Below are 24621 nucleotides of genomic sequence, written 5' to 3'. Positions count from 1 at the left end.
TATGTGTGTGCATGTGTGAGTGTCTGCATAAATACATACTTACTTGGAAAGGTTTATTCTTGAAGACTTAGAGAGGTGAAGCACTGGTTAAAAATTATATATGACTGTAAAAAATACTCCTGCTCCTGGCTAGTTTATTTTGTGCATCTGCTGTTTGGAAAAAGGGTTTGGTTTTGTGGTTTTATTTTCCTTTTTTTTTTTTCTCTCTCTTTTTTTTTTAGAATTTTTTTTTAGAATAGAATTATAGTACCTAGCAGGCTTGCAAAAATATCTCTCCAACCTGTTCCCCTTACTCTGCCCATGTTAACGTCATCTCAGCCCCAAAACACATACTCTATTTCAGACATTGACAGACAGTTATTTAAGCAAGGAAGGTGCCACAACACATTACTACACAGGAGTCAGAAAATTTAAGCCAGCAGCTACCAAAAATAGATTTTAGTTTTTTCCTTATCTTTCTGGCAGGATTCTTTTAAGTCTTGTAACAAAAAAATGCTGCATGATATCTGAGACTCTAGTTAACTTTATCAATTAGTTTATTCTCGAATTGTGAAATATCTTAGTTAGGATGAAACACACTCGACATAATGGTTCTTAGGACCCCTTTAATTTTTAAATTCCTGAGCTGTAAGTATACCAATGCAGAAGTCATGTATGTGAAGGATAAGTACAAAGCTAAGGCCTATTAAATATATTATAAACCTTTAAGGTAAAACAATTGCGTCCAGTCTTGGTTAGCAATAGTACAGAAAATTCTTACTGAAGGAAAAAAAGAGGTAGCACCTAATGTTTCATCTTCAAGGCTAGAAGCATGGGCTCTTTCAGCTTTGATGCAAAAATACTCATCATTCCCTTAAGCTAGAAAATATTTACTTAGATTTCCTAAGAGATTTTTGCATTTTGTATAGGTTTTCTGTTAACTCAAATTAACAAAAAAAAAAAGGTTCAGAAAGAGTAAGTGCCTAGTAGTTCAGTAAAAATTTTGTTTTGTTTTATTTTGTTTTAAATCAGTTCTTTCTGATATAATTAAGAAGTTTATCAGATTTTGAGCACAAATCCAGGAGATCAAATATGGCCTATACATAGAGAACATAGCCCTTCAAGATGAATCTTGGTCAAATCTTGTTTTCTAAATGTTGAGAGCAAATGTATCTTTCTGTAAAGTATTTTTGGCTGCATCACATTTCAGAAAAAGTATATTGTACACCTCAAGAAAGTAGATAACAACAATCCTATTCTTGCTTTTCAATATAGTTTTAAATGTAAAAAATGCTATGTTCATGTAAATTAACATTCATAACATTCAGAGAGATTCCGTATTTTGAATAATTAAGACAAAGCTAATACAAAAGCCAGTTATCAGACCCTGGATGCTGTTAGAGAGAAATGTTTTTAAATAAACATCTGATTAATCGCAAAAAACAAAAAAAAAAAAAAAAAAAATCCTTAAATAACAGGATTTCATGAGCATACTGACAAAAATTTTACAGCCATCTTGTTAAAGATTAATCCTACCATCTAGCCACTGCATCTTTAAGAGAATGAATAACATCCATTGCTAAATGTTTTCAAAATAAATACGTTAAACTGATAAAATGTGTTAGTTAAAATCCCCCTGCTCCGGCAGGGGGATTGGACTGGATGATCTTTCGAGGTCCCTTCCAATCCCTGACATTCGATGATTCTATGAAAACAGGTCAAGTAATCTCTGGCTTCACAGTTAAGCAGTGCATGTTTACACGTGAAAATGACAGGATGTTTTCGTATTAATTGTGATATATAACTACATATATGTCCATGCTTAGGTCCATGCTTTTTTCCCTGCTTTTCCTCTTGAGGGTGAGTTCAGTTTTTTCTATCAGCCGTAAGAGCAAAAAAAAAATTCAAATGTTTATAAAGAAGAGCAGAGTAAGCACCCCAAATCATCTGAAAGACATCAGAAAGGTTATTCACTTTAGTAAATTAAAAATTTAACAAAAGGTGTGCTCCAAATGGCACTTTGACTTGCTAGAAAGTGGAGAAAACCAAAACACCGAAATAACTAACACCAAACTAATTAAAAAGAAAGTAAAACATCCATTTAAGAGGGAGCAGAATGCAAACCACTCTCACACTATCAAATTTCACTTCCACTTCCACTGCCTGGGATGAAAAACAAACTACTGGCAGATTCAGACCTAGAATGTTTTGTCTACAGAATTATTTGCAAAAGCAAAAGAAGAATATGTATAGATCTCTGAATAGGACAAGATCCTAAGCAATATCTCCAGAAATCAACGGAGTAATTTAGCAAGGAGTAGTTACATTTACTACACATCCACTGTGAGGAGACACCCACGTTCTGCATAGAGATAGTGTACTATCCTTTTCTATGTGAATTTCCTTCAAACCATTGCCACACATAGTATCTACAGATTTTATTAAGTGGTCCCACTCAAGCTAGTTGGCCTCTTTTCCAGAAAATTCCTCCATACTCTGGCATGAATTATGGACAGCTGAGGAGGTGTGTGCATAAAACACAGCTCTGAATAAGCCTTCCAGCTTTAATTTTACAACATGCCAGGAGAAAGTTTTGTTTGCCTTTTATTTTTTTCAGGATGCCACAACAGCCAGTTGTTTCACAGACAGGAAGTTTGTTTCCACTGGCACTAATAACACTGCTTTCCATTGGGGACTTGAGTCATAACCATTACTCACCTCTCACCTAACCATTAAACTGGATCATCCCTCAGATTCTGCTCCTGTTTCAGTGACAGGGATGTAAAGCTGCACTGAGGCAGAGGTAAGTTTGCTCATCTGCTTACTAAATTCCTACAAGTTAAAACATGCATTGTCAGTGTTCCTTTCTGCATAAGTAAATAACCATAGAAATCAGCCTTTAAGCATGTAAACAGTACTTGTGTCCTGCAGGGATAACATTCAAGCGGCATTTTGTCATTTTGGTGGTGTCTATTATAAGCGGTTCCAGTAATTAACTAACAAAAAGCTAAAAATCCCACACACTTTAACACATCTGTAAGCTAAAATTACTGCTGCACTTCCCCAAGAAATCATTAATTGCAGATTCTGTCATTCAGTTGTCTGTCAATGGAACATTCCTTGGCTTGCCAGAATGCAGAAAGAAACTTACAGCTATGAGAAAAGCATTTTATCTCATTTTTTTCAGATAAGGAAAAGTTACTTGATATGGGTCATAAATAGGAAGTTTCTACAGCAGGAACAGAACCCAAAATACTTAGTTTTCCATTTTCTGTGGATCTAAAAAAAAAAAGAAAAAAACAAAACAAAACAAAACAACAAACAACAAGGGCACATCAGCAGTCATTGCCCAGCCAATTTTGTTTAAATCACTGCCTCTCAGCTGGTGATCTAATCAGGACGACAGTCAGGCCTGTTCTGCTCATGTCTCCTGCAGGTCTCATCTCCACAGGAGTTGCAGCATAACGCATGTCTATAATGGATGGTTGAATAAAAAATAAAGGTAAGCTATTTGTTTGAAACGTTCATCTTATTTATTTTATGTTCATATGCTTGCATAGGAGGCCTCTTAAGTGGTTGTTTGAGATCCAAGTCAGAGAGAGGTGTACGATAGGCAAAGCCAACAAATACTCTCACTGATTATCATGAGCATGTTCCTTAGCGTTTCCTTACAACAAGAAATTCAGAAAGTAAAACTGTTCTGTTTACCCAAGCATCCTCAAAGGGAAACAATAATGCTTAAAACAGAAGCATTCCTGGTGCTATATGAAAACAATTTGATAGAATAATAGAAAAAAAAATCCTGACGTTTTGAAGTGTGTAGAATTTAAAGTCTGATTGCTGTTTGTACCTCAGTTAACTATTTTCAAATATATCCACACAAAAATTAATGTTGTACAAAACAATCTCCCACATCCAATGATTAAAAGCTACATCCTAAGAGTTATAGTTATTTCCTAAAAACCAAATGAGGACTTGCACTACGCCCATCTGTTTTGGCATTGGGGCTAAATGTAATTGGCCAGCCCCAAAGCTCTCTTCTCAATGACAGTTTCTACTGACAGTTGTCCATATACATTTCCTTAAAGAATATGGGCCTCTAGAGATGGCTTGACTGCAGTCCTAGCTTTGGTGACCAAATATTGCAACAATAAATAGGAACTGCTTAATAATACAGTTTCGTTTAACAAGGACAATATTCCACAATGTATGTACACACAGACACACAGTTATACATACAGATCTCTCCAAAGATTTGTCCCCAAGTGTCTGTGCAACTGCAGGGTTATTTGCATAACAAATGCTTGTACTGATCTTTGATTTGATATGGGAAAAGGACTTTTAGCGATTGAGCAAATAATCTCACTAAAGATTCCTGGAGCTAAATACAGTCAGCAAAGTGGTGATTTCCTACAAATCTATATTCCTTGAGTAATGTCCATAATACAGCTTCAAGGAGTAAAATTCGATGGCTTATATCCAGAAATTGTTATTTTTTTGACCTCTTAGGGACTACAGGGCAATGACTTCTTACTTTCTTGGCGACTTGTCTCTGATGGTAAATTATTTTGAGGGCTTAACTACCTGGGAAGGATATTGAAGGACAGCGTATGTTTTGAATTTACAGCATAACAGTATGTAAGCGAAAGCAATAGTCAGTCAAAACTATATTAAGTAACAAGTGTCCACATGGATAATTACTGTGGAACAACCAGTGTGTTGTAAATTCACAGATGCTGTACGGTAACACAGCCTTGCCCCCTTATAAACAAGCTCTTCACCCTTTCTTGATGAGCACGGTCCTAATTTTCTAGGGAAAGGAACAGGTACACACAGAATGCAGAAGATTTAGGGATGGAAGTCTTAGCAAAGTATATATATAGAGAGAGAGAGAAAATGGAGGAAGGGTATTAAGTCAGCCTGTTCAAACTGGTTGGAGTTGGTTTATGTATTAATGAGAGATGGCTAGGAACTAGCTGCTTCTTTTTCATGCTTACTGCTACTAAAAATAGAGAGATTCTCAATCCTAGTCAAACACTGAATTCAGCACAATATTAAATCAATATTCTCAGAAATAAAAATATGGTTTTATCAATAAAATGTTATTGATTTAATAAGGTAAAATGTTTCATTTCCATTCATGTTTTTATATTATTTTAATACAACAAATCTTTGAAATGAAAATTTAGAAGTTCCTTCTTGATAAAGTAAAAATGTTAATCAAAAAATAAAAATCAATAGAATGTTTTCTCACCAATCTTTCAATTTCAAAGAATTGAACATTTTCTATCAAAAATAACATCTTATAGAAAAATGTTCAATTAGCTCTGACTTTAGTCCCAAAACATCTCTAGAAACCTAGCTTCACCTGTCCTCATGGATCACAGGTCACGAAAACACTACCCATCAGCACCCAACTTGACACCTATGATGCAACGGACCAAAAGCCACAAACACCTGACAGAGCAGCATAACAGCAGAAAATTGGCTGCATGAGCATCATCACAAGACACAATACTGCAAGTGCTGCATCTTACAGGCTTTAAAACCCCTGCTCCACCAGCCTAGCAGCAGTACGGGAAAAAACTAAGGTCATTGGATCAGTAATTTCTGTGTCGCAGCAATACATGAAGGCACTTGTCTGCATTAAGACAAAACAAGATGTGCACTGCCTCATTTGCTATTTCATTACTATCGAGTGTCATTTAACCCATGAGTTTTGTCTGGAAATTGTGTAGTTCCATGTCTGTAGTTCTGTGCAGTTCCACGTCTGTAGTTTCATGTACACCGTCTCCCAAAATGTACTGGCATATATGGTACTTGCACGATAATTCTAAACACTTTATGCGGTGCCTATGATAAATAGATTATTATAGTAATTTTGATTCTTTAGTAGAAAGGGTAAAAGAGTGTTTCTGGAGGGAGAAAAGACACCTACACTAAAGTGACAAAAAAAGGATTTGTTTAGCTTTATTTAAAAAAAAAATCATTAAATAAAAAAAAAAAAAAATGAAAGAAGAAAGAAAAATGGTTTCTAAGAGTGAGCACAGCCCTAGAAGAGGCCCAGGTCAGATTTTTATCTTCAAAAAATAACTGACATTGCTAGCACTAATAACTGGCAGAAGGCTTATATTCAAATGAATGATTTGTTCTTTCTGTCTAGAAAAAGAGAATCTGCAGCTCAGTAGAATCATTGATATTTTGAATTTGATGCAACATAGCAATTCTTTCTGTGCTTACTTAGACATTAATAAATGTAGTTCATTTGTAGGCTATTTATAAATCATGTGTTTTGTATACAGCATGTCCAGGAGAAAATGAGAAGTTATTACTCACACAGAGTATCCTTCTTTGGAAATACACTTCAGTAACTGGATCAGAAATTACTTCAAGCTATCAAGATAAAAAGGCATTCAAATTAATGATAGCTTCAATATACATGCAGCAGATCTAAATCTAGAACTGTGAAAATCTAACCTTCCACCTTTAAGGGTAATAGACTTGAATAGAAAATGTAGATGCTTTCTCAACATTTTGTCTCTCTATTGTTTTATAATAGAATAAATTATAATTCTAATAGTGTTAACTGCAGCCAAATCTACCCAGAGGAAGTGAATGGCTTGTATGCAGTATGACAATTACCAAGAAAACTGGAGGATCCTTGTAATTAAACAAGCAAACTTTCAAAAACTTAAGAAATCACATCAACTCATAATGCAAATATGCCATCTTGAGCTCAAGACACATCAAGTCCATACAAACATATAGGATACTAAACCATAAATCAAACTTAATAAATATAGCACATATTTACCTTTCTTAAGGGAAAAATAATTTTCCATTCAACTTGATCACTGCCTTCATGTCATTACCAAACTCAGGTTTGTTCACATTTGATTAATTTTTACTACACATTCTTGTTTTGCTAAATTTAGAAATCTTCTCTTAAAATGCATAGTACAAGCTAAATGTAGATCTGTAAGAACTTTCATAAAAATTCTCCCTGTTAATTTCAACATCACCAGGATTTCTTCTCTCCTTTTTAAACCTTCAGGAGATTTGAGCCACCTGTTTTCTTTTTAATCAAACTTCTTGTTCAATAACTTATTTATGCCCATCTTTCCTATGCATTTTTACAGTAGCATCCAAAGAAAGATCATTAGCATAACATTCTGTCCTGTACTCATACTCTAACAACTGTATTACACATGCTGCCATAATTTCTAAAGTGCTATTGATGCTATTCTAATATGCTTCTGTTGGCAGTGTTTATTTAGTAAGTCTACTCTTATTTGTAAAAATTGCCATGCACAGAGAACATGGACAACCTAACAATACATTTCCACTCAACTGGGGTTCTGTTACCTAGCTAAATATTGATCAGCATGAACTGTGATTAAATAAACTGACTTCTACATGAAGTGGTTTGTCTGTTGTGATTAAGTTTCCTGAGCATCACCCACTCTCATAAAAAACTTCAGTTCCCAAAATATTCTGGTTAAATTCTGGAATTTTTTTCAAGGCACAAGTTATTATAATTCAGTTATAATTTATCAACTAAGATAAAGCCACAACATTTTAGAGTTCTCTGTCTCTCTTTTTTTTGTCTATGAGACTTAAATGACAGACATGTATGTCTGTGCACGTAACCACAGTTTCCAAGGATTTTTCAGGAGGACAATATATTCAGCTGCAATGCACAGCTGATCAGCAATGTGCTCTGGAGAAGGGAAGCAGGTGGAAGCCATGATAGCTCAACCAGAGTGAACAAATGAACTCTATAATTTAAAAGAAATAAAACTGAAGAAGTGAATCAGCAGCATCAGTCTTACGCCAAGAAACATCACGTCTTATTCTGCTAGCAAGCAGAAGTGAAAAGCAGCTTTTCAACTCTCTAAGAAAGAGTGAGAGAAATGCAATCAACACCTAGAAAATAAACATTAGAGGTGAAAGTTCCTGCTTCTGCCAGCACCAGCTGACATTTCCCTCACATGAAGAGAGATGGCTGGCAAGATGAGAGGAGCCCTTCAGCAGGGAGCTCAGCAGAGCCTAATCCCACTGCCACCTGGGCAGCTTCCCAGACAGGCTGAGGCAGACACTCTGCACTCCACAGTGCCACAGTTACACTTTTATCAGTATCCAGGCAAGTTAGATGGGTAAGTACAAGAAGGTCTAAGGTGTCCTTGCAAGTGTAACTGTACTGCAGATGTAACTTTATTATCTCTCAGAATTTAGAGGTCTGTCTAGTCCATTCTCAGTTGCAATGGAGAAGAGAAAGGGTAGCTTGAGCATACAAATGTTGCCATTACTAATTGGGTGCAAAGTAAACACTGGGAAAAATGCACAAAGCATGCTGCGAGAAAGGATATCCACTGAAATCAGTTCCCTTACAGAGTACTTATCTCAAGTTGATTTAAAAGCCTGGCCTGGATTGCTCATAACAAATGTTCTAACCATGCTCTGAAATATTAAACATGTACGTAGTTGAAGAACAAGGTTATTCACAAGCTTAAATGCTTGTTCCTAAATTACTTGAGTTAATCTATGGACAATTGACAGAAGTTATTTATAATAAAAATAACAGCCAGGGCACTAAACTGTGTCCTGGAACAAGCATTTATTAAATACTTGCATAAGCCCAAACCTTATGAAAAGCTAACATTTATGCATTAGCTAGTTTAAATAAAATTCAAATAAGAACACTTAATTTTAACATGTCCAAACACAGAAAATACAATCACGATTGGAAAGAATGTGAGACTAAGTCATTGTTTAGTGATTTTTTCTTCATTATTTTAAAATAAAAGATTTATTTCCATTATTTTGAAGATTTTTGGCTCCTAAAACTAGTAATGCTATGTACAGAACTCAAATCTTCCTCCTAGGATATTTTTTGTTATGTCTGAAAAAGAAAAGCAGCAGTTCAGCAGACAAAGAGCCTACCTTCTTGAAATTTGCAAAGCTCTACAATTGTTTAAATATAATTTCTGGATCTACAAAAACTATTGATTTTCCCTGAAACATAAAATTTATTTTATGAGTAAAGCCAAAAAAAAAAAAAGTTATTTATCTCATTTTGTCTCTACCCATTAAAAACATTGATAAAAAACATTATTGGTCTAATATATCTTATCTTTTTTTTTTTTTTTTTTAGGAGGTTCAGAATTTATTTTTGTCCCATTATAAGGGAAAAAAAAAAAAAGAGAACAGGTCTCATGCTCTAAAAATATAATTTCCACCTAAGCTATTGCTGATTTAATAAACTGATGCCAAGAACAACCTAGTAGAAACTAAAAGTAATCTACTTTGCAATTTGCTTAAATCACAGATGCAGTATTAATAAAATAAATTTGAGGGGGAAAAAAAAAGAAAATAATAACTTCCAATACATAGTAATGATGTCACTATGATACTAGCTTAAAGTTCAAGACTGTTTTATCTTTCTTTTTTTTTTTTTTTTTTTTTCCTGGAAAAACAAAACAAAACAAAATCAAAAGCCTAAAAGCCTACTATGCTTGTGCTGCCTGGATGACTTTTAATCTAGACACAATGTGTAGCTGAAGTCTGTTTCTTAAAGCTCCAATTAGTTTATTCACAATTAATTTATACAGTGAACAATATGCTTAGTCTATGAGAACTTTAGCAAAAAGTTTCCGTTCCAAATCAATTTATAAAATAAGAAAGTCAAAACATCAAATGATGAAGGACTGCGAATTGAAATACTCTCCCAGAGAAAGAACATGCATACTGTTAAAGTATTTCTTGTTTATAAGACACAAAGAAGCAAGTAGTTGACTTAAAGAATAACCTTTTCAGAAAGCATGTGCTATTTTATTATGATAGTACTGTTCAGCAGCTCCAGACAGTATCATCAATTCCTGTGCTAGGCAATATAATGACTGAAAGCATTCCCAGGCAAAATACTTATTCAACTTTTCTTATACATGATAAAGAGAAATATTTTGCCTGTTTTACAAGTAGGCTGCAGAAGAAAAATGCATAATAGTTCAGCCATTCAAAGAAATTGTAGGACATTTGGGATAAAGCAAGACCAGCTTCCTGTGTTGGTTAGATAGGAGGACTTAACCTCCAAAACAGAGACACTTTGGTCATACCAAAAATTTAGGCAACTTGGCAGTTCCTCACCCATCAGAGTTTTACAAGTATGTAAATTACCTTGTAATCCTGATTACAACCTCTAAGTAACCCTTTACTTCACATAAACAGTAATTCAAACGGGAACCTTAATTTGGCAGGGATAGAGATGGAGTGATTTCTAGCAGAGGGCATATGTCTTTCCATGATAAACTGCCCGGCAGCTCAGTACAGTTTCTGTCATGTGCAATTTGCTCACATTTCAATGCTACTATGACTTCAGGTCTTCACAGTGAGCTGCTATTGGGAATAATTATTTTTTATGGGATACATTATCTGATTTTTGTTTTAATTGGAAAATGGGGTTAGAGGGACAACAGAAAGGATAGAAGGGGCAGAATGAAGCTCCATACCTACTCTTTGGTTTCAAAATATCATTTTATAAAATTTGGCAGTTAAAACTTTGGTGGAATGTTTGTAAGTAATCATATATCCGATTGTCAAATGCTACACAATTCTCATCTCTCACGGTTCAATTGAACCACTTTGTGCTCACATCTAGCACAGGAAAGGAGGAAAATTATTCCTAAACTATGAAATAAGGATTTTTCAGAAGCTGATGAATATTTCATTTCTAATCTTTTACCAAATGAAAGAATTAACTATTTTCACTTAAGATTAAAATGACTGAATTCAGTTGCTACCCTCAGTTCTAGTAAGCAGCACCTTGTTACCTGTTTAGCCTATTCATTTTAACATTACCGTGAGGGTACTACTCCATGATCTGTAGAGAGCAATTACAGATACAAGATGAGCGCAACTTCAGCATTCTTCTTCGTCTATGCATACACTAAGTTACTATCCCTTCTGAGTATCATCTTGCTAGGTATCTTGAGCCATTAGCTTTGTTCTGATAGCTCTCTGCACACACAATGCTTTGTCTGCCTCAACCTCATCTTCCTGACTTCTGAACAAAACTGTTTTATTGGAGTTCTTTCACATTGTACTCATTAACAGTTGCTTTAAATGATGATAAGAAAAAAAAAATATTATATGATTTCACTGAGCAGGATGAAATCTTGGAATGTGGTGATAATTTGTTCATTATGTTTTATGATTATGCTTAAAATAATTATATTGCTTTTTAATAATGCAGGAGTACCACTGCTAAAGACACAGAACAAATAAGTTTGTACCTATTCTAAAAGAACTGACAAATCCCTCTTTGCAATTATGTTGTACAAAGATGTGACCAATAAAACTATTAGGTCAACTTCAAGAAGGCCTCATATAAAAGCTTAGAACTGATTTCTTCCTATAATGCCGGCCTAGCAATCATGATATGCAAGTGAACTAGACATACAAGCCATCGCACTAGCTCATATGACACATTTAGTTCTTATGATGTGCTCATTTTATGCTCTTTTAATCGTTGCCCTTAGTAGAGTTAAGGAAGAGACCTTGCTTGTGGTCTTTTTTTTTCAGGCAGCATTTCAGTCTTATCTTGCCACATATTTGCAAAATGGGAATTTTCTGTAGTGAATGAAAGTAATATATAAATGTAATGAAAATACACACAAAAGACATTATGAAAATATCAATGGAAAACTTTTAACTAAAAGTAATTTATTAGCTAAATAACTCTAGAGTTTTATTGTGGAAGCCAATATGGTACTCAAATCAAGTTTGCACTTAATTTCAGTATCTGTGCCCTGGCATATTGATTTCAGTTTCATAAGGTATCAAAAGGATCTAAAATGGTTTGAGTAATGATTTTGTGTTAAAAAGCTTATTCCCATTAAAATAGTTCTTCTGAGGTACAAGATATATCACTATCTAATATTGCAAGGAAAACCCTTCCATTGTTATGAAACACGTACAATAAGAAGGAGAGAAGTGAATTAAGTATCTTCTACAACTGTTGTAGAAAGTTGTATGTTCTAAATGGTCAAGCCAAAAACTGTCTAGTTCAGTCTATTACATGAATGTCCTTACAGAAGTCTACGAAAAAGTAGTTGCAATACAACAACTAAATAACTATGTGTTAGAACACGTACAATTCCTGAACAACGTTGCAAGCTAATCAAGAAAACAACAGAAGCATCAGAAGAGAAACCAATAGATCATGTCTGGTGCATTAGGAATTAGCTGTGACTAGTTAACAAAATACAAGCATACAGTCTAACATATGCTTAAATATCCTCATTTTGAGATAGTTTCACTACTGAATACATTTGTCTGTGACATCCAGGTGACTACAAATAGATGCTTCATCAACAGGGAATCATTTAGTAACCGATACCTAGGCATTTAAGTGCTTAATTCTCTTCATTAATGGTTGAATATATTCTATTCCTCAGGCATATCATATAAAACAAGCTTACTGCCCCCATCTCCTACACACTTCAGAGAACAACATGCTTAACTCAGCATCATTGGCATCCCTGCCTGAAGTGACCCATTTGATAAGTTTAAAGTAATCATTTATTTGAAAAGATCCTCCTTTCAAAGGAAAAAAATGCCATCCTGAGTCTCCTGGCTCTTTATTTTCTTCTTTTCAGTAGGTTTAGTCAACAGAAATATCATGGTGATGAATATACATAGAAGGCCACCCAGGCCAAGAAACCCCTTATAGTGACTCCTAGGAGAGAGGGCACATACTTTGACAGGCAGCAGCACAAATTTGGTCCCTCCAATCAAGTCTACCTTTTTTGTAGCCCAGATAAATAAGCTCTATATATTCCTATACACACTTTGCAATGCCTAAATTTAAGGAAGATCTCAGAGAGTGGCCAGAATGCTGCCTTCCTCTACCACAACATACTGTAGAACTGCCACTCCACAGAATCACGTACCCAGGTGGCAATCCAGGTATTTACAGTTACTTGGCAAGCCATGAAAACTCTCTCCATAGCTCTGAGAAGATGCAGAGGTACTTTACAGTCCCAGATGACACTGTGTACAGTGTAAGGAGCCCAACTGTATGATCTGTAATTCTACAGATGGAGGAATCAGCTGATAATCCCTCTGTCAAATCAAGGTTCTGGTCTACTGAGACACTTCAGCAATTATGCACCTCCAGTAATGCCAAAGTCCAATACTCTCTTCACCAGCTTCTTTCACATATTGCGTGCCTGAAAAGTGCAACGTTTAATATCCCCAGGTGCTGGGAAGGCATATGCGGGTAAATCCAGCTCAAACCTGCTTCTCTATTCCAAGTTATTAGTTGTTCAGTTTTCATATTCTGTGTTGGACTGAGCTGTGTAATTACAGCCCCCATGCTGGTCTGGATGACTCAGGGAGACATTTGAATCATTAAATTATCCATTCAGCTGTTGATAGCTGTTTATCTAAAACAAAGGCCACCCTCTAGTCCCCATTCTGTTGAGATAGTCAGCTGGTTTGCCTTACTCCTCGAGCTTTTTGGGCACATTGCCCCCTACCCCTCTCCCCTGAAGCCTTCTTCCATTGTAGAGGTTTATTCAGAGTTACTTTCCACCCCTAGGGTTTCACTCAGTCACAAATACAGGGCAGACCTTAAAATATCAGGGATCACAATACATTTTGTGTATTTTTCCTTCTCCAAGAGAAGGCAGGCGGCTTCATTCAAAAACTAAAGGCAAAATTTCACAGGGCTTTCATGGGTGGCAGCAGCTCTTCCAGTGTAGAGAATCTTTAATATGAAGACTTTCTTGAATCTCACTACTAATACATCAATCTGAGAATGGCGTACACAAGTCCTTAAAAGTTCTACTGGTGGAACTGAAAGATATGTACTGCTACCAGTTGGAATTAAAAAAAAAAAAAAATAAATAAAAAAATAAAAAAAAGCTTTTCTGTTAGGTAATCTATAGATTGATTATCTTGGTGTTTTCAGTAACGGAAGGAAGCCAGCCTCTCAGTTACATGTGAAAAAGCAGACACCTGGATCTTGTATCTTCCTTAATGGCCTTTGATTTCAATGCCACCCCATTGGGGCAGTTCTGGCACATTCAGGGACATGAGCAGCATTGTGGAAACTCCTCTAAATGTTATGAAGGAAGGGCTCTGCTGAGTATAAAGCACCATAATCTCCTATGAGGCAATATACCTTCATTCAGCAGAATCAGAACCATGGGGGAAGAAAGTAATCCTTTTTCCTCTCCTGCTCCTGATGCCTAGATCAATGTGATCTACCGGTCAGGCTGCCAGAAGCATAAGAAAGACACTTGCAACTTGCTCTACCTCTTTCCTTATCATAGTCAGCCAGGTGAGGCTGCTGGTTATGCAAAAACCACTGTTCAAGCTGTCCAAATCACCATCTAATGAGGCAGACTGTGTCACGTTCATAAACTCTAGTTCAGGATTTCTTGTTGGAATTCATATACCAAGGTAAACCTATGTCCAAGAGTATGTTGGTTTCTAAATGAGTATTTTGCTAATGCTAGGTATCCATGGAGTCTCATTAAGGGCCCTTTTCACTAGTTCACAAACACTTTGTTATTTTCCTTACAATGCTGGTAAGCTTTGTTTTCCTTAAAGAGGAGCATGAGCCAACAATCATTGTCCCAAATATTATAACTGAGTAAAGGAATAGCAGGTCTTGATCCCAAAGTAGTGGAAATGAGGAAACCCAAAATCTTGGCAATACCAGTCCTTGGCCATTCTCAGCTGATAACTGGTGCAGACTTCTTACAACCTTATAGATATAATAAGGAACATTCTTTCCATTGGGTATTGTTCTGAAGTAGAAATTAGCCACAACTGTAATCTAACAAATGTTCCTCTCATCCAGCTAGCAAGTCCTACCACACACATCCTTCTAATCACTCTCTTGTGTATTCTGTACAACGAAAGTCTGTGTAAATTGGTCTTTAACAGAACCTCTAGGAGCAGGTGACCAGAGGGACTGCTGAAAGTGATATCTTTAACAGCAAAATGTGAGTAGAAGCCCACCAGCTCTAAGAAAGGATTGCCAGATTTTATTTCATCATTGTATACTTTTACCAATAAGTTTGCATCAGAAAGTAAGGCTGCAGTTTCTTTTTTTGTTTGTTTTTATCCCTTGTTTTTGATTCATTTATTTAGTCCTTATCTTTAAGGATTAAGTCTATACTGTCTTCCAAAACTCAGAGCAACACTAAAATCCTGTATTTTTAATCAGTTTTCTACTTGTAATAAACCTGTGAAAGCTTCACCATTATTTTCTGTAATATTAATATAGGTTAACCTTCAAAGTGCAGCACACAGTTGTTTGCCACAGTTGACGAAGATTTGAAAAAAAAATCAGTTCTCACATGTTAAGGAGATTTCTTTTTCTGAGCTTAGCAGAAAAGAAGTCACTATAAATCCTGTCAGATTTGTATCTGTTCTGTCCCAGATCTATAGGATCTCAGTAGGACTAGCCCTTAAGTTACAGGAAGCTGATGCTGTCAGTTTCTATAACACCATCACTGGAACTTAAAACAAGAAAGCTATCTCTGTGATTCTTTACATATGATTTTTCCCCTCATTCTGCTGTGGTGAGAAATGAAGAATCGTGGCTATGACTTTTAGAAACAATCATCATTTCTATGGAAGAAAGATGCAGGGCTTAGGTCACTAGAGCACATTCACAGAGCAAGTGGAATGAAACTCAAATTCTTGAGTTTTATCTTCTGTTGCAAATACTTTCTCAATAGGTTTCATGGGTTTATCTTTCACCCTTATTACAGCGGCTAGTCCACGCAAAGGACTACTACTATCATCAGTCAGTTGGAACATAGTCTAGGTGACAGAAATATATATGATGGGTTTCCACAGCTACAAAATTGCTATTCACTTGTATCGCTAGCAATATAGTTCCATATAATAGAATTTCTAGGAGGGATTAGTTTGCTTTCCTAAGCAATGAAATAACATGTATTTGAGTGTTCAAAGAAAACCTTGTACTCAGAGGTCTACCCTATTTTTTTCTCTATATGTCTACTTGTCTGTCAAGCTGGATTTTTGCTACCTTTTTTTTTTTTTTCCAAAGCCACAATTACGGAAGAATTAAAGATCATTTATAGAAAGTAGCAGTGCTATGTAAGATTAGACAAATCCTTTCCTAGATTCCTACCTATAAGAAATTCAGCTACAATAGTTTGCAAAAGTTCCTACCAGCCAACTCTGTGTATTCAATAATACCAAGCAGAGATTAACTTTTTATTAAAAGCTTTTTTTTTTTCATTAGATTGCAGTCTCATTTGCCATACTGTTCATCTTACTGTCAAGTTGATAAGAAGTGCTAAAATATCATCAGATTCCTTGGCTGTTTTCTAAGATGTAGAACAACAGACACTGCCAAGCAACACAAAGTAACCTTTAATGCTATTGAGAGATATTCAGCAACCAAGACCTTATATTCAGCCCTGTGATTTCCATGTACAAATGAAAATTATGATTCACTGAACCAAAGTCAGAGAAATGTCAGTTCCTCTTCACTTCTATGTCATTCATGTCTGGAAGCCAGCATTTTGAGATGTAGTATTAAAAAAATAAATTATAAAGATCCAGAAGATCTACCAAAATCCGACAAATTAGTCTTTCATTGACTTACATAAACCAGGGAACTTCATAGGCATAACAACCAGTGCAACCATGGCAACATCTACTTGAAAATTTTCATATACTCTGCCATTATTAGGTCTCCAATCATTTTGGCCCTATCTGTCACAGAAATGTCTATTTCTGATTTTCTTTCTATTTATATGAAAGCCAGTTAGAAGAAACTCCACTTGTTTTTGTTGTTGTTGTTGTTTTGAGTGTTGTTTTTCTTTTTAAATATTTGTATTTAAATGTACTTGAAATTAAGTAGACAAAAGCCAGTTACATTGTATCCCTCAAAAATGAAATGGTTAGACAATGTGATCAGTTCTTGAAAAAACAAATCCCACCAAATTCCTGATGCTACACTTATTTGTCTGTCAGAAGAAATACTTTGTTTTCTAAGAAAATTAAATGTTTCAATTGGACATCAAAACAGCATACATTACTGCACTTTCGTAGTGTATTTTCCCCAATTTTAATAATCCAATTCTATTCTTTTCTCTTGCCCTTTCTATTGCATGCAACCAAGTTTTCATTGTATTCCTGTTTTTTTTCCTTTAGAGCAAGCAAACAAGCAAAGCCAGCCAGAGAGCTTGCCCTTTGAAATGGGTAGTGCTGTATATCTAATTTGGATTAGTCATGCATTCATTCCAAACTAAGAGCAATGTTTATGCTTTTTTTCCATTATGCTTTGGCTTTTTGGCAAGTTCCATATTCATTCACACAAGCTGGCAGACAGGAATTTAGACTGGTGTGGGATTATTCAGGAAACAGACGCAGTATGGGCATGAGGGAACATTTCTGTCTTATAAGTGCTGTGCACACCTTCTCATGTGGATTTGTGAGACATTTTATTTGCATAAACAGCTGCCTTCTTACTTCATTTCTGCAGCAACAAATAGTACCATGCAAGAAAGCTGCCATAAGAGATCCTGCTCTTATTTTTCAAAGTACTCCCTCCACTTCTCTTTGCAGCTGGCTCTTCAAAATAAAAATAAAAATTAAAACAAAATTAAGAAAAGACATTACATTATTTGCCAATTCAATTATAACCTGTATTGTAAGAATGAGATATCAAGACTGAATTTCTGCAGATAATTTGAGGCTAATATCTTTTTAACTTTTAACCATGTCAAAAATTATTACATCGACTGTTATTCTGAAATTAGCATAACATTCTAATAATTAAACAGGGAAAAAATTCAATCTGGTAAACAGCAGAATTTTGAAAGATCAAAATACTACAGATCACTTATAGAGTTCAAAGAGCTACAAAAAAACGAAGAAAAAAGTTTGTATTTGAGTACTCCATCTCTGTAAAGAATATTTCACAGGACAATAAACAAATCAGACAGCAGAACAAAATAGATAAATGTTCTAGGCCAACAAAAAGAAAAGAATGGATTTTATTTATTTTTTTTACAGGATTATGTTGATGACTTTACTCAGAGAATTTACATAAAGATGGTGTTATGCCTCTGACTATGCCACTTACAACATGCTCCTGCTGTTGACTGATGTGCATTTGTTCAAATATTGCTGTGAGGTTATTCCTTATATGATATTGTAATATATACTTAGAACTCTTCTACAATTGTCTAGGCCTATATCACATGCACATCTCAAAGCGTTGGGTTTTTTAGATCTCAATGAAGAGAAAAACAACTGACACTGAATTTCTTTCTTAAGAATAAATAGTAGGAATTTGATGGGGGTAGGACAGAGGTCAATCCTTGGTCCCTTTCCCAGGTTCCCTCCAGCAGAAGCTGACTCTGGAACTCTGTTCTTGTACTTGTAAACTTCTCTGTTCTGACAGCTTGGTACTTAAGGTATAGCACACCATTTTATTCAACCAGAACCATGACGAAAACCAGAAAATCATGTCTATAATTAATAGAAAGTTTTGCCTCCAGGGTGGCAAATGCAATGAAGTTTGTGACTTTCAGATTACCAAACAGCAAAATAAAAGGATTTTGAAAAAAATATTGCTAGAAAATATTTCAAAATTAAGTGAGTAGGATATTGTTATAAATCTCACTTTTATTGTGTTCCTTTGAAATCCTTATTCTTTCAGCAAGTCTTACAATCTTAAAAAGGAAACAGCAAATGGTATCAAACACTGTAGCCAACATGAATCCTATTCTTTTTCTCCATTCAGTTCTGAGAAGTACAAAAATAAATAAATAAATAACCTGTTTAAAAAGTGCCGAAATGTTGCCAGGACAAAGTAAAAAAAAAAATTAGCATACCTCATACAGATTTTTTTTTCATTTTGCTGACTACTTAAAGGAGATCTCTATTTAGAACATGTGTTTGTTTAAAAAAGAAATCACACCAAAGACAATGTATTTGAATCCTAGCTTGAAAATCATCTGAAATCTTTGAAACCTGAACTTCACTAAGGCTGTGTCCATATGATAAAATTAAAAGCTTTCTTCCCAGTTCTCCAAAGTGAAGCTATCAACACTGCACTGTGAATAAAGAGTCCGTCCGTTTAAAACTTCTTGAGATGGATGCAACAGATCTACGGATCTGTCCACCTGATTTCTAGCAGCTTACATAAAAATCATGGAAAAAGCTATGTGAAAAAATAAAAAAAAAAGCCAAATTACTTTTTAAATGTCATATAAAAAGGCATAGATTTGCTAGGAATTTGGGGGTTTATCATTAAGTTCTGTTGTATTACTGGCTCTCTGTTCACTATTAAGTTCTATTACTGTTTGTGACTAATACTACTTTAGGTATGTTCTATCTCGAGGACACCCACATAGGGCTGTTGCAGATGAGAGAGGAGCTACAGCACACCAGTTCCTTTTTGAGGCAAGCAGCTTGGGACCAAGCCAGTTACTCTAGAATATCTAGACTGGTACTACATACTGAAGTTTAGCTATTTGGATACCTTTAGTCTCAAGAAGTTTTAGATTATTAAATTTGATAAGGATTATCCCATATCATTTATTTTTTTCTGAACCAGAAGGGGTGCCTTAGGTCTTGTTCAAGTTCAGCTGAATGCCCTTGATAATTATGTATCCTAGAAAGTTTAGCTGTTTCACTACAAATTTAAATTTCCTCTCAAGCAGCCAGTCCAACTTGCTGTAAACATCTCCAAATACCATGTAGTTACTTTATTCATTTTGATCTGTGTTGGAAACCATCGTACCATATGCATGACCAAGAAAGCCAGGCAAGCCTGTCACAACCTGGAAGTCTCTTTTGGAAGTGCTTTGGCACTAAAAGCATGCTGAAGGGAAGCCAGTTGAAAGTGTCATCCAAACAAGGTAATAAACACCGATAACAACACACATTCTATAGTAGAGGGGAGTTGCCAAAAAGCCTACTGTAACATGAAGTTGCAGATCAGCCTCTCCTAGCTGACAAACCTCCTTGTCTTCTGCAAGTAAAACTCACACAGATGGCACAGAAAGATCCACAGAAGTGAGTATTTTTTTCCCCAGAAAATATCAATAGTATAATGTTCATATAATGTGTTTTGAAATAACCCACTATCTTCTATTCTGTTAGGTTTGGTTGGTTTGTTTGTTTGTTTTACATGCTCTGTTCCAAAGATAAAGCAAGAAGCAAGAAGAAGCAGGACTTAGAGATGGTAACCTTCATGCCTCACCAGGAAATTTTTTCTCGTGCTTTATTTCACTGACATTCAGATTTCTCTGCTGCATGCCTTACACTCTAATGTCATTTTCGATAGGAATGGCCTAACAATCTTTCATATTCTGAACAAAATGGACACCAACACTATAAATTATCCCTTGAAGAACTTTCTCTGATCTTCATAGTTTAAGTGTTGGAATTGCATTTCCTGCTGTTCCAATATCTCTTGTTAGTACCATCAGTTTTCTTTCTCCACTTAGATTGTTGCTTAAGAACAGAGACTTACTTGTGATTAGCTTCTCGAAGTGAAGACCCAAAGTCACTTGACAATAACACTCTTTCCATCGTCTCTTGCATTGTGAATCTTAACTCTGACTCTAAACTATAGCATTTGATTTCATCTTCCACAAGTTTTCCATTCTTCCCCCTTATTAATTCTTTCCTATCTCATTTAATATTTGTACATTTCACTTGGGAGGTAGATTTGATCTGCCTGTGCGTTTTGCATTAGTATTTTTACTCGTTACTGTATATGAATTGTTTGATAAACACATCAGTGGCACAGAGGTAATTGTAAATCAAGTCACTTCTTTGATCCTCACATTTGCTATAGCTTTTGTTAGCACAGTACCTAGTTCTAATTGAAACTGCTGATAAACGTGAGCCTCTTATGCCAACAGCTATCCCCTTATTAGTTCTTCTTTCAACATCCCGTATTTGCAGTGCTCAGCAAAGCTGAACTGCAGCAATAAAGCCTCAGCTGTTTCCCCTTGCTCTTAAGATCTTCTATGAAATCTACTCTAGATTTCTTGTGTATTCATCTATATACATAACTGTAAACATACAGATCTGCATATAAAATATTTTGTCTGCCTAAGACTGGGTATTAAGACTTGCTTTCACTTACTTTTTTGTTGCTTTTTTTCTTTTTTTTCCCCAGTAATGAAGGAGGAGGAACACAATTTGAGATTCCATTTCCTGAAGTTCCTCTACATAACTTCAACCCAAATAGACAGTGAAAAAACTCTCAAGTTACACAGCATTCAAACAAGTAAAAAGAACCTAAAAGCATGGTCTGATGTAATTCTTCTGAGTGAAGTGGTGATCAAGAATCAATAATTAAGTGCAGTTTGAAAATTTTGAAGTAATTATTTTCACATTGAGGCTATAAGGAAAGAAAGTTTTCATTTCCATATTGGAAAGACAGGACAGCCCAAACACATGTTCCCACCCCTGCCATTCTGAGGATCTTTATGTACGTATAAACACACAGAAAAATGATACATAGGAGGGCAACTCTGCTCTATGAATCTAGTGGTTTGGGTTTTTTAATGCTCTCTGAGTAATGCAGTCTGGGAATGCATGAGAGAATTAGTTTATTCAAGTGGTTTCTGTTTGTTTGGGATTTTTTTGTTCTTTGAGGACTGCAGAATAGATAGCAGCACCACACAATAAAGTTGAGCATTGTTGTAGTACAAAGGACCATTCAGAGCCAAATGGGTGTTTTGTTAATATTTTAGACCCTAGCACCAGCACATTGACCTTGCAGTATAACAAGACTAAAACAGACAGATACTTTAAAACATTTTAGTTAATGATGTTCAGCACAAAAATAACCATCCTTCATAAAGTCAACATCTGAATGAGAGAGTCAGTATTCTCACAGCACATTCAAATATGCTGGAATGTTGCATTTCATACTGCTTTGTTTTTAATGCTTCATTCTGCTCACAAGTCCAGTGATGGAAGTTGCTTGGAACCATGTAATGATTCTATTACAGTTTCTCTGTTCTTCCATTTCTCATCGTTCCTCCTATTTGTTTGTTACAGTCAATTGTTATGCATTGCTTCAAATTAAATTGTAAGCAATTTGGGGAAGTACTACAGTGTATATTCACAGAATGCATTAGCATAAGGAAACTGAAGCCTTTATGCTTTCCCTGTTGTCAGTTGAAAAGACAGAAATGGTTTCAATTGCCTTCCCACTGCAGAACTAACACCAAGCTTCACTACAGCTAAAGTTTTTCCTTAAACAGGCAACAGAAGTCTGTGGAGGAGACTAGCTTATCTCAGACTGAGGTTTACTAAAATTCTGGGAAAGGGGGTCTAGGGGCATAATTTTTTATCTATGTAAAAAAAAAATAAATAAATAAATAAATAAATAAATAAACATATACAAGAATAGCCATAGGAATCAGATCAAAAATCCATCTAGCCCAGCATGCTGCCTCTTTGGCAAACCATAGAGATTAGCTGAGAAAGTAAACAAAACAAAATAATTTCCTCAAGTATTTCCTGAGCTTACAACAGAGACACTTCCTCAGTTGAAGATGGCATCTCTATGTTTATGGCTTTGATAGATTTTCTCATCACAGAATTTTCCCATTTGTTTCTTATATTTTGCACATTTATAACTTTGGCATTCGAAGTATCCTGCAGCACAGCTTCCTCTGTACTCTTTGCTTCCAACTCTTTACATGAAGAGCCTCCTCCACTCATTGGCTAAGCACACCATTAACACCCTATTCCTGATGCTATTCCCCTCAGGTTTTTACATTTCCATGTATATGTCTTAGCCCAAATATGAATTTACAGATGCTGTATTTTTACTTCTGAAGGCATTATTTAGTTTGTGTTTTATGATTAAAGTATTCTGCATGAACAACAACACTACTGTGAGAAAGCAGATGCTGAAATGCAAGAAAAAGTGGACAGAGCTAAGAGTTTAGCAAACTAAGCAGGTAGAGTACCCTTGACCAAGCAGAAAACCAACAGAGGACAAACAGTAGTTCCAATCATACATCACAAAAAACTGATAAGCCAAAAACAGAAGCATAACATTCTTACTAACAACACTGAAAGAAAAATAGTACTTTTAATATTAAAGCAGTGATATGACATCCAGCTCCTTCCAAAATGTTATTTTTAACAGTCAAAATCACTTGATCTGATGAAAATGAACTCAGTATTTTATAATACCAGATAGAAAATTCAACAAGCAAGTGTCTTAGGAATAAAAACAAAACATCATCTCTTCAGTAAAGTACATCAACAGTTTTCCATTCCTCAAATTATCTGAAATCTGTCAGTTTGGTATCCGATGCTTAAAATCATTCCAAAATACTTACACACTGTTTTGGATAACGTTTGTCAACTTCATTTCCAGGCAGAGAAGCCCCACCTGCTTGACAAACAAGAGTAAATAAGACTTAACAGAAACACAAACTACTAATTTCAGTATTATAACAGCATTTTATCACATTTAGTGATTGACAGGAACAGCACTGAGGCACTGAAATATTCCTGAAGAAGTGCCATTCTAAAACTAGAAAAAAGAAAAAAATTCTAAAATGTTAGCAATATTTTCTCGTGCTAGTGTAAGCCTAGGAAGTGGAACAGACTCTAGAGAGTAATAGGAAATGGTGATTGGGAAGAATAAACTGAAGCAGGTGTCACTATTCACCTTGTCTAGTAATTTATACCCGTAACTGTCAGGTCAAGAAGGTAGATTTTTTACTCTTTTTACTGAAACAAATACATAGATTGGCGGACAAAGCTTCTTTATCCAGATTACTAATGTATAGGCAGAGAAATCTTTTCTGACCAGAAGAATGTGTCCCTAAAACCCAAAGGACATGTAAAATGATACTGAAACTAGCACAACAAGACTGAACCTAATAATTTCCTAGGAAAAACCTTCAATGTATGTAATGTCTTCTGTATCTGTTTTTTCTGATTATGTTAAAATAATTAGTAAGAGCCTGAATAGATCTTTCAGGAAAAATTCTAAGGTCCTGATCCTGCAAGAACTGTATATATGGACAAAACTAGCATGCCAGTGAGACTACTATTATGCTTTAAATTACTGAAGGCAAAAGATATCTGGAATATCAGAGTCTCAGCCTCTAGAAAGTTCCTTCCATACAATCTCAATTTCCCAGTTGCTAGAATAGAAGACAATTGTTAGAAACAGTGAAAAAACTTCATTTTGTTTTTTCAAACAGCAGCATCACTGAAGTGTCAAGGCTGTACCAAGGGAGCTCATGTGGAATTGAGCAAAAAAAATAAAATGAAAAAAAAAAAAAGACAGAAAAAAAACAACTTAAAGAGAGGCAAAGAAAAAGAAAGCCTCAAGACAATTCATAGACCAGGAGAAAAAATACCTCATGACAAACTGCCCGAGGAGGAAGAGGAAATACTTAAAGAGATGCTGATGTTTTCGGAGACAGAAGCAGGAAGAAGAAAAGATTGAAAGTTGGGGATCTGAATCCCTGAAGGGAACATTAAGCTGAAAAAGTCTATTCAAGCACATTAAGGCAGAGCCTATTTGTACATTCTGCAGCTGAAGCAAATATTCAGAACTAAGGAAGATTACTACTATTTAAAATT

Source organism: Nesoenas mayeri (genome assembly GCF_963082525.1).
Source record: "Nesoenas mayeri genome assembly, chromosome: 1".
Lineage (NCBI taxonomy): Eukaryota > Metazoa > Chordata > Aves > Columbiformes > Columbidae > Nesoenas > Nesoenas mayeri.
This window is presented reverse-complemented; position numbering follows the sequence as displayed.